Source organism: Dermochelys coriacea, chromosome 5 (assembly GCF_009764565.3).
Source record: "Dermochelys coriacea isolate rDerCor1 chromosome 5, rDerCor1.pri.v4, whole genome shotgun sequence".
NCBI classification, from domain to species: Eukaryota; Metazoa; Chordata; order Testudines; family Dermochelyidae; genus Dermochelys; species Dermochelys coriacea.
In genome coordinates this window covers 109,306,822-109,329,266 of record NC_050072.1, presented here as the reverse complement: position 1 = coordinate 109,329,266, position 22,445 = coordinate 109,306,822, and the positions used below count along the sequence as shown (strand labels likewise).

The following is a 22,445-nucleotide window of genomic DNA, read 5'->3' as shown; positions in this document are numbered from 1 at the left end:
AGTCCTCAACTGTGCATATGTTGTGAGGAAGGCTTGCAGTACATTGACACTCAAAGCATATCCGAGTTCAGGTTGCAAGTTTCAGTATAAGTATTTCACAGTTAAAAAGATATCTTAGCTGGCTGCAAATCCTAAATTAATTATGTAATCTCAGTTACTGCCACCAGACATGCACAGAAACACATACATATGCAAAAGACAGTACTGTTCTGTGACTTACAAGCAGCCAAGCAAGTTTTAAATAGAGTTGTAAGTTCTGGTGGCCGCAAGAGAATGGAACTAACCAGCTTTGCTGAGTAAAACCATAAGGGGAACAAAAATTGAGCAAAGTTTCCTCTGATCATGAAACTTATCACTGAAAAAGAGGCAGTATTGCTCATTTGATAGGGCAGTGCCGGTGGATCAGGAGTTCAGGTTCTAATTCCTGGCTCCGCCACTGAACTCCTGCGTGATTTTGGAGCTTGAAGTCATTTTTCTTCTTTATTCTTCAGTTTCCCCTCTCACTTTTTGTCTCTCATCTATTTAGATTGTAAACTCTTGGAGGCAGGAATGGTGTCTTACTACATGTATGTACAGTGCCTAGCACAATGGTGCCCCAACCATGGTTGGGGACTCTAGGCACCACCGTAACACACCCACACACAAATGCCTAATAATTAATTGAAAGTAAAATAATTATATTGCTGGCATTGCAGATTATTTTTAAAATCAGGTCAGGTGAAGTTTATTAATCCAGCAGCTCACTAGTGATGGATTTAAATAAAGTAAATACAAAGCCTGCATGGCATCTTATCTATATTCTGACAACAATTTAACTGTATTGGTTGGCACAAGCTACAGAAATGTCTGTGACTCGAGCACAATGGACTGCTGTAGTGGTACATTTCAGTGGGAATATCAATGTTTAGTTTCTTTATTTTCTTAAAACCCAATTAAAAGTTACAATTATTGTTTGAGTGTGGGAATTTGAGCAATCCAGGGAATAATGATGTAGCACAGGTGTTTATTTGTTGCCTTACCATGATAGGAGTTGTTAAAAACAAAAATATATTCCTTGCCAGGATTGATCAGAACCAGAATCAGGGTTGCCAAGATTCTGTGCAGAACTGCAGGATTCTTCTTTACTTAGAAATAATAAAACCATAATTGTCACATGAAAGAGATGCACTGAATATGAGTGTCAGAGAGGCCAACAAGACTTAGGTCTATGTATCCAGCACCTCTAAATTCATGGGCACCTGACTTTATGAGAACTGTCTTTCCTAACTTCTTCTAACAGTGGTACAGTATTTCCCAGATCATACCATGAAGTTGGCCTATACAGATAGGTAATGATATTCGCGGTAGGTCAGGTGGAGGGGCAAGAGTATCTGATAGTAACAATTCCTGGAATTATCAAATATGACAGCAAGGGTTCAGGTTGCACGAGGGTAGGCTGGCAATTTCAGGGATGTCAATGTGCAAAGCAATCTTCAGGTGGGAGATGACAATAGTTTTTAAATGCTACTAATCACAATCTAAATACACCAGTGAGGTGATTCTCTGCTTCCCTAAATTTGTGTTAACTTGGAGTTAGAGCTATCATAGAGACCAGACCCTGGTCTGGTGCTCCAGGTGTGGCCCTTGAGCCAAAAAGTTTGCCCACCCTGATGTAATGCATAGTACTTCTCTTGCAAAAAGCCAATTTTTCCCCGTCCAAGAAACATACATTCTTAAGCTATATTTTAAAATACTCTTCATATAATGTAAAAATATTCTGCTTATAAAAATCACCGCATTTCACATTATCTGTGAAAGTTTTGTGAGGGTTTGATGGTTCTCAGGATGCCTAGGACTGAGTGTGACCTTGTAACCACCCTGCCTCCAGTGAGAAGAAGGAGCATTCTCCTGGCACTGCCAGCCAGCCCTTCCCAGCCACCCAAACTCTCTTCTCTAGGCTATGCCATCTCTTTCTTTGCCTTGCAGGTTAACAGGTGTCCCTCAGTACACAAGCCTCTTTGTATTCAAGCCCCTGTAGTATTCAGCCCTTTATCCATGAACACTCACAGAATTACCACATCAGCTGTCCCCAAAAGGAACAACAGCATGGATGCTTTAATTTAGGATCAGCTTCTTGTTCAATATCACAGCACTTAAATATGTTTAAAGTTAAAACAGTAAGTTTATTAACAAAGAACAGATTCAAAGATTCAAGTGAGTAGGGATAATGGAAGCAGAAGGGCTAAATATAAACCAAAATCATAAATTTAATCTTGAGAAAGTGTGCAAAGTTAACGAGCTAACCTTCTGTCTAACAAAGTTTTATCTGACCCCAAATGTCTTTTGCAGAGTTTTGAACCAAGGTGGATTTAAAAATTGCCCATGGAGAATTCACCACAACTCTTGGTAAATTGTTCAAATGGTTACTCTTACTGTTAAAAATTTACGTCTTGTTTCCACTCTGCATTAATCTAGCTTCCACTCCTGCCACTGGATCATGTTATATCTTTCACTGTTAGACTGAAGAAGCCATTATTAAATATTTGTTCTCCAGGGAAGAACTTGCAGACTATAATCAAGTTACCCCCTAATTTTTAATTTGTTAAGCTAAATAGACTGAGCTCCTTGAGTCTATGACTCATGGTTTTCTAAACCTTTCTCATGGCTCTTCTCTGAACCCTCTCCAGTTTATCAACATCCTTCTTGAACTGTGGGCACCAGAACTGACGATAGTATTCCAGCAGCAGTTATACCAGTGCCAAGTACACAGGTAAAATAACTCCTACATGAGACTCCTCTGTTTCTTATGCATCCAAGGACTGCATTAGCGCTTTTGGCCACAACATTGCACTAGGAGCTCATGTTCAGCTGATTATCCACCATGACTCCCCAAATCTTTTTCAGAGTCACTGTTTCCCAGGATAGAGTCCCCCATTGTGTAAGTATGGCCTACATTCTTTGTTCCTAGGTGCCATATTACATTTTGCCATACTAAAATATATATTGTTTGGTACATAAATATAAAGTGGGGTTTTCAGAAGCACTCAGCATTGGCCTTACTCTGGTCCCATTGAAGCTGATGGTGAAATTCCCATCAACTTCAGCGGGAGCAGAGTTAAGCTGGGGTCAATGCTTCTGAGAATCCCAACCATTGCATACTGCAGATATAAGATTTGTATATTTAAGGCCATATAGGTCCTTGATTCTGGAAACATATGCATGTGTGTAATATTTTGCTCATGTGTAAGTAGTCCCACTGATTTCAAGTGAATTATTCATGTGGGCACCAGGGCCATAGTTCATAAAATATAATAGACATAAGAATCCTATGCACCTGATAAAATATTGGTCTACAAAAATCAAATAAAGGAAAATGTATATATTATTAGTACATTAATAATATTTTATAAATATATAAATTATGTTTGTCACATTGAGTTTAGTATGTCTATAAATGTATATATTTGTATATAAATATGTTTATAAATATATATTTAAAATATTAAGAAATATATTTAGTGAAAATGTACATTTTTTATCCAGTGTAAATGTGTTTCCTCCATATGAGTTAACATGTCAATTTCTGTGATGGTTAATTCTGAAATGATATATACTACTGTAAATGTCTATTTTAAATATGGCGTTTCATTCAACTAAGACATAAAAAAGAAAATGAATAAAATCTGTCATGCCAAGCAACAGGCATTTTATCTTGTTCTCCAAATTCATAAATTTCTGTACAGGAATACCGCACCACCATTGTTAATCCACAACACCCTGGAAAGGAATCCATACTCTGAGGAATTGAGTGCTTTTATCTTATTTTGGCAAGGCTACTTTCTAGACTTGATTTTTCCATACATACTGTATTTTTAAATTGCAAATCTTTCAAAATATACTAAATTATATTACCTTGATATAGTTGCTCAAAACCCCCCTCTTTCAATAAATCCTTGTTCTGTTAGTACAGCAGACATTTCAAAAGCTTCTCTGGATCTTATATCCCTGTATTTCAGAGCCTGTTTAACTCTTATGCATGCTTCCTCTCCCTCCCGCATCTTAGAATGACTTTTGAATGATCCTCAGAGCAGTATCACAAGCATTACCAAGTTAATGGATCTGGGACTCTGCAAGGCAATATTGCCAATCACAACTTTAATCATATTTTCCACGCATCATTATTTCTATGGGATGTTTTGAAATCAGAGATTCATGATTTCCCAGCCCCCCTGCCTAAGGAGTCTCCTCTGCTCCCATCAATAAATCACTGCAAAACATCTGCCTGGACTACTGGGCTGCTATTATGACAGTAGCAAATCACCCCCCATATGTAATGCAAGCTTGTTGAAACTGAGGAAATTTAGGAAACAGGAATTTCCCCGAAGGCTAGTTAAACACAGTGCCAAATAACACTAACATCAATGAAGCTACTGATGTAATGGTTTCTTCTTGATAAATTAGAAGATTTATGTATTTCAAAACTAGTTAACAGGAAGCCCGTTGTTGCCATAATTACATCCACAGCTTCAGCACTTGTGCAGAACAGCCTACTTAGAAGCAATTCTTTGCATTCTTGGTGACTTGCACACTCTCCTTACAAACCACCACTTATTCCCAAGTGGCTCATACCAAGGTTGTACTTTTTCAAAAGCAAACAAAAGGTGGCCCATACAATACGGTCTTTCCTCAATGGGATTTATTTCATTAGATAACCGAGTGCTATCTACGGCCTTCTTGCCACTTATATCTACTTTAGTCCAGACATAATCACATTAGTTTGGATGCAGTCATGTGGTTTTAGCCAATGTAACTATAGTGGTAAACAAATAAAATGCAAGAACATTCAATTAATGTGACTAAAGGAAATATAATCCCATCATGTTTGACAGCTCCATTTATTACAGCGCTGTAACAGATGCATTTCACAGAGACAAACTGAACAGACTGGATTCATATCTAAAACTACTTTAGAAAAGCTTCTACAGTTGCTCATATGAGTTAACAGCAGTGCATAGCATGGGCTGGGAAAAGTTCAGATGAGTAGGTACCAGTTTTCTGGCAAACAGTTGTTGTCTTATCTTCCTCTACAGCATGCAACCAGGGCTACAGGCTGGCCCTTATGCCCTGCCACTTAATTTGATGTCATCCCCAGGGAAGGTTCTTCAAATGCTCTCCTAGCTAACTGTAAACATCAACCAGATAAATGAGTTGGAGGGAGTGACTCAAAATTATGAAACAAACAATCGGGGACTCCATTTCTTTTTCAGTTTAAGCCACTCACGTATAAGATTGTTCTGCAAAGAAAGGTTTTCTTCAATGAGAATATATATTTTTAAAGAATTTAAAGTAGAAAACTATTATTTCTGCTGGAGAGTGAGCTATAGTGAGTTAGGGATTGATTCTGATTATATCAGTTTTAAAATCAAGCTCAGAATGTCTATAGCTGCTAGAAAAGGCCATTGGCAATCAACGCTCAGCCTATGGTTTTCTGAATACAGCACACTACAAATTCCTTTCTATACATGGTATTATTAAATCCTTAGAAATATTTTTGACCTTTTTCAATATTCCACTACTCCTTTATTTTAGTTGATGAAGCGATGTGATTTTCTGTGCCAAGAGCAGAGTTATAGCAGTATTAATGGTAGCTATAAGTGTACTTTAATTACAAATAATTTCTTTAATTTTAAATTTCACAACACTTGGCTTTATTTTGTGTACCCTATAGCGTGGATGGCAAGTATATAAAACAGAAGATGGGCAAGGAAGTGTGACACGATGTTGCCCTAAAGCCAAATCCTCTGCCCAGAGTGCATCCCAAGTAAATCTGGTGAGTGCTAGGAAACTTTGTGGGGATATATGGGAAGGAAACCCATCATTGGTTTAGACCTAAATAGTACCAGTCCTGTCCCTTATAATTTTGGAGAGACATCCCACATTTTGTGGACGGGGAAGGGAAAGATTAGCAAAACATGGTGACTGCTTACAAGCAGCTCAAAGGGTTGGAGTGTGAGAAGTAGTTATGGGGAGAAGGATTAGTGGGCATTAGGTAAACTGGACTCAGATGCAATTTTCTTCCATTTTGAGAAATAGTCCCAGTTCCAATGATATTTCCCATTTTATATACAGAAAATCTCAAACCAGTAGAATCTTTCAAAACAGAAGTAATGTTTTAAACGCAACCACTGTAGTTACCTCAGCTAAAATATTAGAATTAGTTACTGTAGTTTTCCTTTCATATTTTTCCTTTCATGAGGTGTGTAAAATATGTGAGTCTCAACTTTTTTACCCTAATTGTTCTAGTTCCTCTGTTATTCATATTGAACAATTTTCTGGCACCATCTATGGATATCTCCCTCTCTATTTTTTCTACAGGATTAGCCCTGCTTTCCTTGGAATTTAATCTCAATATATTTCAAGTTTGCCAAGTCTTTTAAAAAACATTTTAACAATATATCAACATCGAAAAAGTTACTTTACTCTGAGCTTTATAAGTCTTCTCCATTTCCTAGCAAAAACAATAAAGCATACTCTGTTTTTCCTGATATTAATTTTCCCACTACAAAAATTCTCACGTGGTAGCAATTTAGTGTAGTTTAGTGAATTCATTAATTTGTCCTTTCTTATGGGTAATGGAAGAAATCATCTACACCTAAGCAATATATAGGTGGCATCATGCTATTTGAAAATATGTGGTCTGACCAGCTAAAAGAGCAACCACAGACAGCATATCAAACCCACCAACAGCAACACATATACATAGTCTGCCAAGGACTGGCCTATCACAAATTGAACTCTACAGAAATTAATAGACTCAAGTTCAGACCCAGTGTATGTGAGCACAATTCTGTTGAAGTCTCTGGAGTTGCATTTGTTTAGAACAGGGATGAATTTTGCCAATAAACCATGAAACCAGCATTCTTCATTTACAAAGCGATAACCACAAGCAGGGCACTAAATCCTGTACTTGTAGGTGAATGAACTCCGTGAGCTATTGTTTAATATTTATACTACAATAGTGTCCAGAGGCTCCTGACAGGAGAGGTTTCCCATTGTGCTAGATGCTGTACAAACACAACCACCACATCCTGTAAAGCTAATTGTGTAGGAGGTCCTACATACCTTTCACTATTACAATCCAACTGTGATTCTATTACTAATATCTCACTATGTAATATAGTCAGCTGAGTCTTTCCCCCAACAGAACGCTGAGTGCTGCTATTAATATTACCTTGCATTTGTATAGTACATTACATCTGAGGATCTGAAACCACGTCACTATCTTTAACTAATTTAGCCTCACGATGCTCATGTGAGGTAGAGAAATATTATGAACCCTTTTATTACTTATGAAAAAGGCGGCATGGAGATGTTTAAGCATGAACGTTTGAAAGTTAGTCCCTTAAGTTAGGGTACTAGGTACATGAGCAACCTGATTGATTTTCAGAGGAGCTCCTGGAACTCCAGGCCACTTGAGCACATCAGTAGTCTCATTGGCCTTAATGAGACCTTGCTGAATCGAGGTCTTAGTGTTGATTCATACTGATGTACCAAAATCAGAGGCCTAGATTTTCAGGAGCACAGTTCATTTTTAAAAATATCAGCCCATTTATTTAGGTGCAAATATACAAAATTTAGGTGTCTAACCTCTCACCCTGAAGTTTGAAAATGCTCCCCTATGTGATCTTCCTAAGGTCATACAGGGATTCTCTGCCAGAGCTGCAAACCGAACGTGAAAATCAACCTTCCCCACTAAAAGTTAAATTGGTGCTGATTTAGATAACAATTTTTGCATTTCTTTCTTCTTGGCTTCTGACCTGATCTAGGTTATGTTGCATGGCTAACATTATTTTTTATTTCCCTATCTCCTTGAGTTTTTTAGATTTACAATGGACCTTATCTCATTTTTGAGGGCTGTAGTTCATACACATTACATTTTTAGTGAAAGATAGGTGGGAGTTGGAGCTGTTAAACTCTTGGGCATTGTAAATTATCCATTATCAACTGTACTTTTAAACAACATTTATAATTACTCATATTTAAAATATTTTGGCAAATCGGAGAAGCACATAATCTTTGCATTTTTTTATTACCTTCTTTTCATGTAGAAAGAATGATTATGGTGAAAAAATAGCTTAAGAAAATATTGGGAGGAAAAAAAAGGGAGCTAGCAGCTTCCATTTCTTGCCTTGTAATACCTCTTCTTTCAAGCCTCCAAAGTACCCAAAATAATGTTAGTTGATATAACCCAGCATATATCACAATCCGTTTTAAGTCACAGCTCTTTTAAAATGAGCAGTCATTAAGGCTTCACTGTTGCTGTCTGAGCCCTTGACCTTGCTGGTTTAGAGGGAGACCACAGCCTTGCGATGATCTCCTTTCAGTCTGCTGCAATTCAAGAGAAACTACTCATTCAAAGCTCACAACAAAATGTTTCTTTAGGACTTTTGTAACACGTTGTAGCAACATAATGAAACTTTCCTAACAGCAATCTTTAAACAGGAGAGAGAGACAGCAAATGCTTTGGCTTCAGTTTATTGAGAGATTTTTTTTTTTAAACTGTAAGCAGAAATCCACTTAAAGGCAGAGTAAGAAAACAGAGCACCTGAAAATGGCACAGAATCAAGCACCTGTTATTTTTAATGAGGAAGTATGTATGGCACGTCAGACTGACTACTTTTACACTAAGCCGGCAAAGCAACTTGGTCAATGAAGTGTTCTTAAGTGCTCAAATCCTCCCACAAACGGTTCCCAAAACATTTTTGTGGGTGTCTGCAAAATAGTTTTAAGCATGAATATTTTAATAGCATAATTACTCATGGTTTTGATACAGTAGATAAGACTATTAATGATTTATAGTTGTCTTAATATGCTACAGAAACACAAACAAATGTAAAACTTTGTTCATTAAGTGATCCACTTCCGATTTGACAGAAAAGAAACACACACAGTTAAGTTGTGCCGCCATCATGTTAGTTTCTCGAGGTCTCTTCTCCTTCTTAAATTACACTTTATTTATTTGGGTTATTTTACTACAATCTGCTGTTCTCTTTGCCAAATATTTAGCAATATTTGTGCTACTCACAAAATGAACCGGTTGTAATCCACAGAAAAATAATTCTGTACTATACCTCCTCAAACTGCGTTCTCTATCTTGAAGTTACATATGACAACTAAAACACACATGCCCCAAATATACTGACAATTCTCTATTGTGCGAGAGGAAGAAATAAGAACAGGAAAAAACCCTCACTATGTCTATGACAGTTATACTGTATCAGGCTGGTATATTCATCTTCTGTTCAACAGCTTAACAGTGAGCAATGCAAACCACTAGGAGAGTCAGGTAATCTTAGCTATTTTTTCATGCATTCTACAATTGCGGAAATTAAGTCCTGTGTAAAAGGTTGAACATACGTTGAAATTACTATAAACTAAGGTCTAATTCATCACTTCAAATACTGCAAGACCCAGAATTAAGCGTGATAAAGACAGATGTCTAGCATATGCAGAAGGACCACTGCACCCAGAAGAGCCTCAAATGTTTCTTTTTTATGTTCTAGGGAAACAATAGTGTATGGAGGTGAGTGGAGTGGAAAGCTTCATTGCTGTCCTGACTTATGGTAGCCCAGATTTTTCTAAACCCCTTTAAGTATGCAGATGCTGCTGTTTATAAAAACAACTTTTGATGTTATAAATGTGTCTCACATCACATGGAGGTGAAACAAGTGTTCAGAAAGTTGATGATGTGGGCCCAAATATGTTGGCAGACATGATAATACAAGTGCAAACATTTAGGTCAACAGCCAGTGGCAAAAAATGGCTGCTGGTGTCAGCAAGTGTTAGAGCAGATGGTACAGGATAGAGTTATTATCATATGCTCTGGACATCTAGCTCAGCAGCAACACACAGCTTCACTTCTCCCCCTCCCTCTCCATCAGATGGCATCCTGGCTCAATAACATAAGTAGTTTTCTTCACTGAATTTCAAGTAGGGCACAATTAAGTCTCTGCATTATCCATGCCTGTCTTGACATAAGCCTATTTAATTATGACTCTGAGTAGACAGTATGTACTATAGTGTAGTACTGGGTGCCTGAATGGGAAAACATTTGCTCACTTCTGAGTTTCCTAAGTAAGTGATGATTCCTGTTTTGCTGATCCCTCTTAATCTAATGGGTTTAGATCCAAACACTGTGTACAGTCAAAAAACTTGAGTGCAAAAGAAAACAAATTGAAAGATCATCTTTAGTATGCAGTATGGATTTATACACATCTGAAGCTGTTGCTTGGATTTCACCATGAAAGACTGTAGTGCACCATATGGTCAAAAGTAACTCTCAAACTAAGGCAATTTTTTAAAAAAAATATATATTAAAGGTATATATTGAGAGTATAATATGATACAATATCCACTTCAGAGTCCAAAAGTTAAGAACTGGAATTATATCCAAATCTCAACTTTCTTGAAGTACTAGTCTGTTCATATTTGATTTCACAGTAAAACTAATTAAAAAGATGCACGTGAGATGCAAAATTAAAATCAGGGTCTGACATTCCCAGCTACACAAGTACGGAAACAATTTTTTATAGCTTGCTAAAAAGTTTTTCTGGGTTTTTTGTTTGTTTTTTGTTTTAAACACAGTGTGCAAAAAAAGTATTCCTGCATTTTGATTCCTGGACAGAGACTGCATCAAGTGACTAGAAAAAACCAGAAATATAAGGGGGGGGGAGAGAGTCAAGCATTTTTATGTAAACAGCATTAGGATCTGTGTCAGTTTGCTAGCTACTCATAAAACAAACAAAAAGTGGGTAGTTAAAGTGCACTCGGGGAAGAGCAAAGCGCAGACTAACAAATGCATTTGGAAGATAACCTGGCAGAGGACTATTCACAACTGTCCTAGACTTTAGAGTTTAGAATCATAGACTTTAAGGTCAGAAGGGACCATTATGATCGTTGAGTCTGACCTTCTGCACAATGCAGGCCACAGAATCTCACCCACCCATCCACTCTTGTAACAAACCCCTAACCTATGTTTGAGCTATTGAAGGCCTCAAATCATGGTTTAAAGACTTCAAGGTGCAGAGAATCCTCCAGCAAGTGACCTGTGCCCCATGCTACAGAGGAAAGCAAAAAAACCCCAGGACCTCTGCCAATCGGCCCTGGAGGAAAATTGCTTCCCTACCCCAAATATGGCGATCATCTGAATCTTGAGCATGTGGGCAAGACTCACCAGCCAGACACCCAGGAAAGAATTCTATGTAGTAACTCACATCCCATCCCATCAGAGGCCACTGGGCATATTTACCACTAATAGTCAAAGATCAATTAATTGCTACAATTAGGCTAACCCATCATACCATCCCCTCCATAAACTTATTAAGCTTAGTCTTGAAGCCAGATAAGTCTTTTGCCCCCACTGCTCCCCTTGCAAGGCTGTTCCAGAACTTCACTCCACTGATGGTTAGAAACCTTTGTCTAATTTCAAGTCTAAACTTCCTGATGGCCAGTTTATATCCATTTGTTCTTGGGTCTACATTGGTACTGAGCTTAAATAATTCCTCTCCCTCCCTGGTATTTATCCCTCTGATGTATTTAGAGAGATCAATCATATCTCCCCTCAGCCTTCTTTTGATTAGGCTAAATAAGCCAAGCTCTTTGAGTCTCCTTTCATAAGACAGGTTTTCCATTCCTCAGATCATCCTAGTAGCCCTTCTCTGTACCTGTTCTAGTTTGAATTCATCCTTCTTAAACATGGGAGACCAGAACTGCACACAATACTCCAGATGAGGTCTCACCAGTGCTTTGTACTAACACCTCCTTATCTCTACTGGAAATACCTCATCTGATGCATTCCAAGACTGCATTAGCTTTTCTCACGGCCATATCACATTGGCGGCTCATAGTCATCCTATGACCAACCAATACTCCGAGGTCCTTCTCCTCCTCTGTTACTTCCAAGTGATGTGTCCCCAATTTATAACAAAAATTCTTGTTATTAATCCTTAAATGCATGACCTTCCTCCCCTCCTCCATCTGACTTTCTGTATCTGGTGTGATTATTTCTCTCTTTTAATTACTGTTCTGTTGCAGTCCACCATCTCCATAAGATGAAGCCAACTGATGTGTGTGCTGAGAGCAAGGTGTGGGTGAGGACAGAATGATGATGTATGCTTTTTTATAGTTTGGGATTATGGAAGGATCAAATCCAGCAACTCTCTCCATGGTCAGAGAGGTCTTCCTAATAACTGGATCTGTGTGACTCACAAGAAGAGGGTGCACAGCCCACAGGGTCTCCTTGGATAGCAGCACAAAATGGGCAGGTGGGATTGGGGCTGGAGTGCGACCAGAAGAACTGCTGCAAGAATCCTCCAGTCCTCCTAATTCATAGCAGGGGGTGCATTTGCACATGCAGAGGGCTACTTCAACCACCAGAGTGAAGCAGCCTCCCTACAGTGACTATGTAGCTTGCTCCTTGGCCTAGTGGGGAGAATTCCAGCTTCCAGTGGAAATATTTAGCACACAACAGACTATTTGGTGTGGGTCCCTGGAATTAGTACTATGTGCAAAGTAAATATTTCAGGTCAGAAGAGAAATTGTAAGGAATGCAGGAGTGAAAAGGGAAGCCTTTTTTGTGAACTGGCAAGAGAAGAGTAGAATCAGTGCAAGTAAATAACGCACAACTTCACACTCCATTTTCCATCAAATCTAGAAAGTATTGTCCATGCTTTCATAGGCTTTGTCTACACTACACAGCTTTTAGTGACATGGCCATGTCGACACAGCTGTGTCGCTAAAAGTCAGGCAGTGTAAACGCTACAGGTGGAGTTCGCATTGTCAACAGGAGAGTGCTCCTGCCAACAATGAACCGTTTACACTGCCACTTGCTGCGGCAAAACTTTTATCTTTCGGGGTGAGGGGGGCTTCTTTAAGCAGCTGTGAACAACAAACATTTGTCGTTCAATTGGCAGTGTAGACAAAGCCTTAGTGTTTACCTATAAAAGCAGTTTACTAGTTCCTGAAATGGAGACACGGCTGCTGCCTCAGTATCCCTCCCGCCCCTTCCCTCCCCCTGAGTCAACAATGGCCTTCCCTGACAGGTACCGTGTTTTGGGATTCAGCCCTCCAGCTGAATGCAACAAGAGTCTTAGAGCAAAACCCAAAAAATCCAAAGAGAATTCAGCCCTTCCCCCTACCTTTTTTAGCCTAGCCTGTGATTTCCAGACATCCTTCACAGCATTGTATCTCCAATAATGTTGACATTCCATGCTGAACCAGGATCAGACCATGCTTGCCTTGTACCCTTTTTTGTAAAAGGCTACTGCTTGGGGGTAAGACTGTCCAATAAATGGATAGTACACCTTACTAAGATGGGGCATAGTTAGGGCAAGCTGGCTGTGGTGTATTCCAGATAAGAAGGTGTCATGCTGGCGGATTAGCAGAAGCAACCAGAGAATATACAAAGGTTGATATCTTTATCCTGTGTGCTCATCTTGTGCCCTAAAAGTTAGCAAACTAATTATGTCAGGATTTTTGACTAATGCTAGTCTCCCAGGAGACATCATTGGCCAGTAATGTGTGTGTCTGGGTTTTTGTTCTGTTTTGGTTTATTTTTTTTTTAATCTGTGCTTGGCACAATAATGTGACAGTGTTTCACTGATGTAGAGTTTGTCTAGAAAGTCATGCTTCTGTGTCCTCCCAGAATTACTTTAATGAGCTCTGGGACTACCTGTGAAGAGTACTCGAAAGCTACAGCTGGTGTAGAATTCAGCAGCTCTCTTGGTTATTGGTATTGGTCTAAGGTAGCATTTTGCACCAGCCTGTCAAAACTAAACTAGCTTCCCATTTGTTTCTGGATGCAATTAAAAGTGAAGACACTGACCAAAGGACCCACATGTCATTTGGCTGCTAGCTGTTTGAGAGGGAAAGAGGTGATCTGCGCTCAACCACATCAGCTGAGATCAACTAAGGTGCTTGAGCTAACTATCTATAGATTTAAATACCTGAAAGAGCTACTGGCAGGGCATTCTCAGTGAAAAGCCTTCAAATCAGAAAATTCACTTCCCTTTTGTGTCTGGAAGAGCCAAAGTTTACTAATACTCATGGCATAGAGCAAAGCCCATGAAACATACATTGACAATAAGCTGGTAGAGGAGTGAGTAGCACTGGGTTGGGGAAATTTTGTCCCATGGAAAAATGTAAACAAAACTGGAAAAAAATGTGTTTCTGCTGAAAAAAGTAAAACTTGAAAGCCAAAAACTTTTGGCTTTAAACTGAAAAGTTTTCAGTTTGTGGTTACTTTAAAAAAAAAATGTTGAATTTGAAAAGTTGCCTGATTCACTCTGTCTTTTATGAAACACAAATACCATAATCAAAAACTCGCACACTTCTAATGCAATATAATGTAAAATGGATGCCAAACACCCGACAGATATGTGGGGAGTTGGTGAAGGATAGGTGGAGTTTTGGCCCCACCCACCAATGTGCAGCTGAGTTGGCAGGGAGCTGGAAATTAGGTACCTAAATACATTTTACAATTTCTGCCTCAGCCCCTCTGCCTTCCTTACTCTTGGAGTACCACATTCCTTCTTCTATTATCCCACTTGCCACAGAACAGATTCTCCCCCTCTCTTCTTTAGATGGTAAGGAGCTATTTATGCAACTAATGAGCACTCCCATGATGATCAAGAGTGTGCATGATTGGAAACCAGCTAAGGCTGAAGCGTCGAGGACCTAACTCATTTTGTGAGGTTACAAGAAGACTTCCTCATTTCCTATCTGTCTGAATTACTATATTTAAAAATAAATTAGTGACATAGCTCACTCCTTCAACCCATCACATTTATTATATATTTTGAGTTTCAGGATAGTTGCAAAGAGTTCTTTTTAGCTTAGTTGGTCATATCTATCCTGAGCAGTAGTGAGCTGGAGCTGGTTCGCACCGGTTCACTGGAACCGGTTGATAAATTTAGAAGCCCTTTTAAATTTAATAACTGGCCAAAAGTGGCGTCTTAGGCGCTGACTCCATGGGTGCTCCAGGGCTGGAGCACCCACGGGGAAAATTTGGTGGGTAGCTCCCCGCCCGGCCCCAGCTCACCTCTGATCCACCTCTACCTCCTCCCCTGAACACCCCTGCCCCCCAATGGCTTCCCGTGAATCAGCTGTTCACGCGGGAAGCCTGGGAGGGCTGAGAAGCAAGCGGCGGCTTCGCACTCAGGCCCAGGGAGGCGGAGGCGGAACGGAGGTGAGCTGGGGCAGGGGGGCGCGAGGAGGGCTGCCCGCGCTGCAGCAGGTAACCTGGGGGTGTGCAGGGGAACTGCTCCCTGCCCCAACTTGCCTCCACCTCCCTGGGCCTGAGCGCGAAGCCGCCGCCTGCTTCTCAGCCCGCCCAGGCATCCCACGCAAACAGCTGATTCGCGGGAAGCAGAGTGGGGCGGCGCGTTCAGGGGAGGAGGCGGAACGGAGGTGAGGTGAGCTGGGGCCGGGCACGGGGCGGGGAGCTGCTGGTGGGGGCTCTGCACCCACCAAATTTTCCTCGTGGGTGCTGCAGCCCCGGAGCACCCACGGAGTCGGTGTCTAAGGCACCACTTTTGATATGATCAATGGGGGGAGCGGCCGCTCCCCCTGCTTCCCCCCTAGCTATGCTCCCCCACCCCTAGGAGCCAGAGGGACCTGCCGGATGCTTCCTGGGAGCTGCCCCAGGTAAGCACCGCTGGGACTCTCCACCTCGCCCCCCGGCAGGTCCCTCTGGCTCTTAGGGGTGGGGTGGGCACCCACTACGGTGGCCCACGAGACCTTCCTGCCTGGTTCTGGGGGCAGTCAGGGACAGGGGAGGGAGGTGGATGGGGCAGGGATCCCGGGGGGTGGGGGTGGGCTACGACCCCCTCGTGCGGTGAGGAGGGTACCGGTTGTTAAGATTTTGGCAGCTCATCACTGATCCTGACCAAATTCTGCATCTACTCTGTATGCAAATTTCCTTATTGAAATTGAAAGTCTATTTATTTTGTGACCTCATTTGGGATTTGAAAAAAGCCTTTGGGATTCCTGCACAAGCTTTAGAGAACTGAGTACAATATATTTTGTACACAGTATAACATTCCTTTGAATAACCCTGGGACTGATAGCAATGGGGGATTAAAACAGCTCTGATGCCAAAATACTTCCTCCACACAGTCAGACAATAATTATCATGGAAGAAAGTCACATGTCTTGATCTATGTAAATTGTTTTAAAAATTAAATGCTATAGGAACCTCCAATACAGTTCAGAAGCTACTTTCTTTGGGAGTACAACCAATATTCAAAGCATGGTGAAGTGCTTGATGTACTCATTTGAATACCAATATCTAGAAGCATTTCTACCTCAAATTTTTCATAGTGATGCTATTGGCTAACACAGTGGTTTTAAGAACAGCTGGTCTACGGGCTGGAAGCAGAGGTTTGGGTATGCAAGTAGATTTCACGAATGCTTGTCCATATTGTTCTTTAATAGACTTTTGGAGGCAGCAGGAGTCTTAGGGCTTCTCTACACAACCCGCCCTAAGGATACAACCTATCCTGAAGGATGACCCATCACTCTCACAGATCTTGGGAGACAGGCCAGTCCTTGCTTACAGACAGCCCCCCAACCTGAAGCAAATACTCACCAGCAACCACACACCACACAACAGAACCACTAACCCAGAAACCTATCCTTGCACTCAGGCCCAGGGAGGCGGAGGCGGAACAGAGGTGAGCTGGGGCGGGGGGCACGAGGAGGGCTGCCCGCGCTGCAGCAGGTAACCTGGGGCAGGTTATATTAAAATATATGTTTTCCCCGTGAAGTGTTCTGTGCATTCTTGTCAGATGTGAGGATCTCTATACTGGTTCCCCGAACCTATGTACCTTCCACCTCAAGACTACAAGCTCCTCGTCACAGCAACATTCCTGCACAGTGGAGGACACACAGTGGAGACAACGTGGGCTAGCAGATAAGATGCTGGTCTGGGAATCAAGAGGGCTATGATTCCATTCCTGGCTCTGTCAGTCACCTACTGTGTGACCTTGGGCAAGTTACTTCAACTCTGTTCCATCTCCCTGTAATACAAATAATTACTAAGACAAGGTGAGTGAGGTAGTATTTTTTTATTGGACCGACTTCTGTTAGTGAGAGACAAGCTTTCAAGCTTATATAGAGCTATTCTTCAGAACCTGTAGCTTGTCTCTCTCACCTATGGAAGTTGGTCCAATAAAAGATATTGCCTCACCCCCCTTGTCTCAGGACTAATATTCTCCAACCAGCACTAATATTCTCCTACAGCTACAACACTGCAGACCTGAAGAAAAGCTCTGTGTAAGCTCAAAAACTTCTCTCTCTCTCTCAGCAACAAAAGTTGCTCCAACTGAATTCCAGCCGGTGGCAAGACTAATAGCTCTGCTTCATTTTGACGTTGATACTTTATCTAGGTCTTCCACCATTGCAATTAACCTCATAATTTAAAAAAGAATAAACTAGAAGAGAGCATCTCAAACTGTGGTCTGTATACATCACCAATGGTCTATAACCCACTTAGTAGCTGGGCATGCGTGTACACAGGTTATGCATTTAACTCCTGTAATGTCTTACACACCACTTCTGAATGCGTCCCCCACCCTGTCTGTACTGTCTACAACTCAAATAGTTTATTGGGCAACCCCAAAATTCTCTCCACTTCTTTATCCCTTCCTTCCAAAAAGCACTGCATATTGGACATTCAGGGTTGGCTGGGCTAAGCTTATAAATGTCATCCTTAAATAAGCCATGAGAGACCACTGTTAAGTGCAATATACACTCCCAACACTACTAGCCTGCCTTGTCTTCTCCAAAAAAAGGCTGGGCCTACTGCCTTTGTAGTGTTCCCTTGAAAAATTAAAAAGGATACCATTATTTTACTGATATATATTGCATATACTGTAGACACAGCCAACGCAAAATACTCCTCAACCTATCTTGTCTGATTTTTTTTTTCTTGTTTTGCTTCTAAGATACAAGAAAGTTGATTTTTGCAGGGTCTCCACTAAGAACCTCTTTGCTTATTTTTACTCCTCTCCGTGTTTTAAGATAATGTTTTCCCTGGTTAATTATGTGTGATTATTGTGAGAAGAGAAACAAGGCTTTTGAGGAAAGCAATATTTTATAATTGCTTACAATAGCAGTTAGGGTCTGGGAATGAATCCTGGCTATTTATTGCAATATACTGCTATTGAGGCTATATTTGAAGGGAAAGAAGGCTGAATAATCAAGAATTAAAACATGTCCAGTTCGTATTTAGTGCCTGGCTCTGCCCTTCATTTTGATCTCCTGAACACAGATCCTTCCATTTACCCCCCCCCCCCCCCGCCCCCGATCATTTGTATATAGAGTACATGGATTACTACTGTGGTGTTGGATGTTCCTTGAACTATATTTTCTTTTAGTGATAGATGTAGAGGGAAAAGTTCTTCACAGTCCTGGAGATCAAAGCCCTCCAATTAACAGAGCAGGTGACTCATGGACATCAGTAATGCAAGCTTCCTCACACACTCACCAATGGGCCTCAACTCTGATCAGCCCAGGCTACCTCTAGTGTGTGAGAAAACAACTCTGTGGCCATGGCCTTAACCAATCCTTGGCCACTGTTCCTAGAGTGTCAACAATAGTCAATTTGCAAAGATTACACTGGTTCACTAAGAAGGGGACTGAGATCACCAGAAGCCACTGATCAGCTATTGGGTTGTAATAACTTTGTTTAGTACCGACTTGGGATGGATTTGAATCAGCAGCGTAACACGGAAAGTTCTCTTTTTATGTTACCATATAAGAATAATCTTAGTGTTCAATATGCTTCATACAAAAACTACAGGGAGAAACTATCTTCATACAAAACTATCTCTAAGGAGATATTATATAGGGACATAAATGGGCCAGTACATGCCAGTATGCCACAACACTAAAGGAATGATTAGAGAGGTTGGAGGAGAACAAAGAGAGGACAGTCATGGAAGGCAAGGGAGGCCAAAATTGCAAAAAGAGGAGCATGGTCAATAGTGTCAAAGGCAGCTGACATGTCAAGGAGGATGAGGAGTTCTGATATACTAGTTCTGACTTTGGCTAGGAAACAGTCAATACAGACTTTGGTGAGAGTGGTTTCAGTGGATGCCATGGCCCCGGAATGGAGAGAGTCCAGAATGGAACTGGAGGAGAGGAACTCCAGACAATGATTGCAGACAGCATGATCAATGAATGTAGAAATGAAGGGGTGATGGGCAATAACAGAAGAGGCAAGAGGGGTCAAGTTTTTGTTTTTTCTTTTAAAGGGAGAGATTAAAGCATGTTTGTATAGTGAGGGGAAAGAGTCAGGAGAGTGAGAGGTTAAGCAGAAGAATTAGAGGGAACGAGAGCAGGCACAAGAGAGAGAGCAGGGGAGGGGATTGGATGGGGGTCAGTGGACAAGCAGAGGGGTTGGAGAAGGAGAACCCTGTGTGTGTGTCTGTGACAGAATAGGTGCTGGAACTAGGGGTTCCTGCTGCACCCCCCGGCTTGACGTGGTTTCCATTATATACAGGATTTACAGTTTGATTTAATGGCTCTCAGCACTCCCATTATACAAACTGTTCCAGCATCAGTGTGTGACAGGGGAGGAGGGGAAGGGGATCGTCACATTGTATCTTACTCCCATATCTGGCCCTGTTCATGCCACTAGGCAGGAGTATTTTCATTGCCATGCACCAGCACTCACTCATGCCAAATTAGCTTCCTCTGTTCTCTGTAACCTACTTTATCTTGACCTAACACTGCACATGCATCACTCTGTAACTGTGCTGTGCTAGACTGAAACTTTGGTTTGCATCTTTAAGTGCCAAATAACAAATAAACCTAATGAACATCTAAAGTAACAATTTGACACCATTACCTTCATAGAGTGATCATTACAATAAGTATCAAGACTGGTTTAGGTGAATACTTTGTATAAACCATATTCAATGAGGAATAAAAGCAAGAGTGATAGCTCTAGATATGAAATGGCCATTCTTAAAATTTAGGTTGTCAGGCTACACAATAGGCATCTTAGTTGTCGCTAGCTCTCAATAAATTCAGCCTTGTTTTTTCCTCTCCAAACCAGATGCTTCATTCCAGCCCACCCTCCTCAATGTATACTACATACAAAAAGCATACCATGTGGTGGATTATAAAAGTAGTATCAGCATAAGTTTGAGACTGCGATGTTACCCATTAGTAAGGCTGCAAGTTTGTCATGGAGGTCATGGATTCCATGACTTTCTGTGACCTCTGTGATTTCTGCAGTGGTCAGTGCGGCTGGCCCAGGGGCCGCCTGAGGAGCTTGGACAGCCCCTGGGCCAGCTGCACTGGCCACTGCTGGGACAGTCTTGGGCCACTATGCCCCTCTCCCTCAGCAGCAGCAGGAGTTTTGGTGTGGGAAAAGGCTCAGGGCTGGGGTGCAGGAGGGGGTGAGGGCGCTGGGCAGAGCTTACCTCAGGGAGTTTCCCAGAAGCAGCATCAACCCTCAACGCCTAGCAGACAGCTCCGCATACTGCCTCCAATTGCAGGCACCACTACCGTAGCTCCCATTGACCATGGTTCATGGCCAACAGGACCTGCAGAGCTAGTGTTTGGGGCGGAAATACTGCACGGAGCCTTCTGGCTGCACATCTGCCTGGAGAGAGCTGCGAGGAACCAGGTAGGGAGCCTGTCAGCCCCGCCACACCCCACCCCCAGCACCTGTGGGGTCATGGGCTGCTTCCCCCAGAGCACCCGCAAGACCCTCTGGGCCTCCCCCCCCAAATCACATTAGCACCCACTGGCCGCCTTCCCCCCCCCCCCCAAGATTTAGTCGGGGTACAAGTCATATTACAAATCATGGACTGGTCACAGGGCCATGAATTTTTGTTTACTGCCCATGACTTTTACTAAAAATACCTGTGACTGAAACGTAGCCTTACCCATGAGTAGCAGAGCCCCGAGTTATTTATGCAGCTCATCCCAAATGGGAGCCCACAAAGCCATCATATCACACCACACTATCAGCTGCTATAGAGTTTATATTAAAACGGTATGAAAAGTGCTATAGAGAGTTATTACAAAATTTATTAGTACTATTTTCATATGCCTGTAAAGCCAGGTTCCCTTAATACCCGCTGTCTACACGCTTCTGAGTTACTCTACACTTACACTGATGTAACAGAGATCAGAATCTGACTACTAGCGATAATGCATGCTAAGTGCTCATGTGAATTTCATGGTGGGACAGCCTATTTTAATTGAAACCTGCATTTTACTTAAAAAAAATAAATCAGTTGCTTAACAGTGTTGGTCTTCTAATGAAAAACAGACTTAACCTAGCACATAACACTTAGCATAATATAGCTGGACCATTTACATAAGAGTTGAATAAATATTACTAAATAATATATATTTAATATCAATATTAAATTACTACAAATATTAAAATATGAATAAATATTGCATGGTCCAATGGCAGACCACAGACAAACAGCCACTTTGCCAAATTATAAATGGGGTTTTTATGGAAGCATACAGAGATTCCAGTATACTCAATTTAGAAATAAATAGATCTCAGAAGTTTAGTCTTATAAACTGAATGACTGATGGCAGGACCATTTTTAGGAGTAAAGAGCTCACATCCTTTTAGAAAAGTATTAGTCACATTAAAATAGAGTATTTGTATAGATTTACAATAAATAGAATTCAGGGCATTATCTTAAATGTTTACCAATATGCTAACATACCCCAGACATCAGAAGTTATCACTCAGAGGACTAAAATCTACCTAAACACCACTGGCTGTCAGTTTTCTTCATTCTGCCAGCTAATGTCTGAGGTACATATATCCTGAAACTCATGGAGTTGGAAAGCCTCTTTAGCAGGTGAGGAACCTTCTCACTGCCACTTTGGTGACATTATGCAATTGTGATCACAGCATGGAGGTAGGAGTTGCTTTGACTGTGCACGGATTATAGCAACTTTTGTTATACATGATCTTTTCCTAGATTCTAAAGCCAGGTGGGACCACTGTGATCATCTAGACTGATCTGTATAGCACAGGCCATAGAACTTTCCCCAAAGAATTCCTAGAGCATATCTTTGAGGGGGAAAAAAATCCCATCTTGAGTCAAGAATCATCAGTGATGGAGAACCCACAACACTTGGTGCATTGTTCCAACGATTAATTACTCCCACCCTTAAAAATGTATGCCTTATTGCCACTCTGAAAAGTCTAGCTTCAACTTCCAGCCATTGGATTGTGTTATACCCATCTGTGCTAGACTGAAGAACCCATTATTAAATATCTGTTCTGCCTATAGATCCTTATAGACTGTAATCAAGTCACCCCTTAACCTTTTCTTTGTTACACTAAATAGACTGAGCACCTTGAGTTTATCACTTTGGTTCTTTAAGGGGCCATATTCACATGGCATTAGGAAGCCAGC

The 22,445-nt window shown here is 41.2% G+C and overlaps 1 protein-coding gene across 1 annotated transcript in view; it reads right to left on the bottom strand.

Annotated features, from left to right (window-relative positions):
• The window catches only part of LURAP1L (leucine rich adaptor protein 1 like), a 33,077-nt gene that overhangs the window by 8,034 nt on the left and 2,598 nt on the right, over nucleotides 1-22,445 (bottom strand). The window lies entirely within an intron of this gene.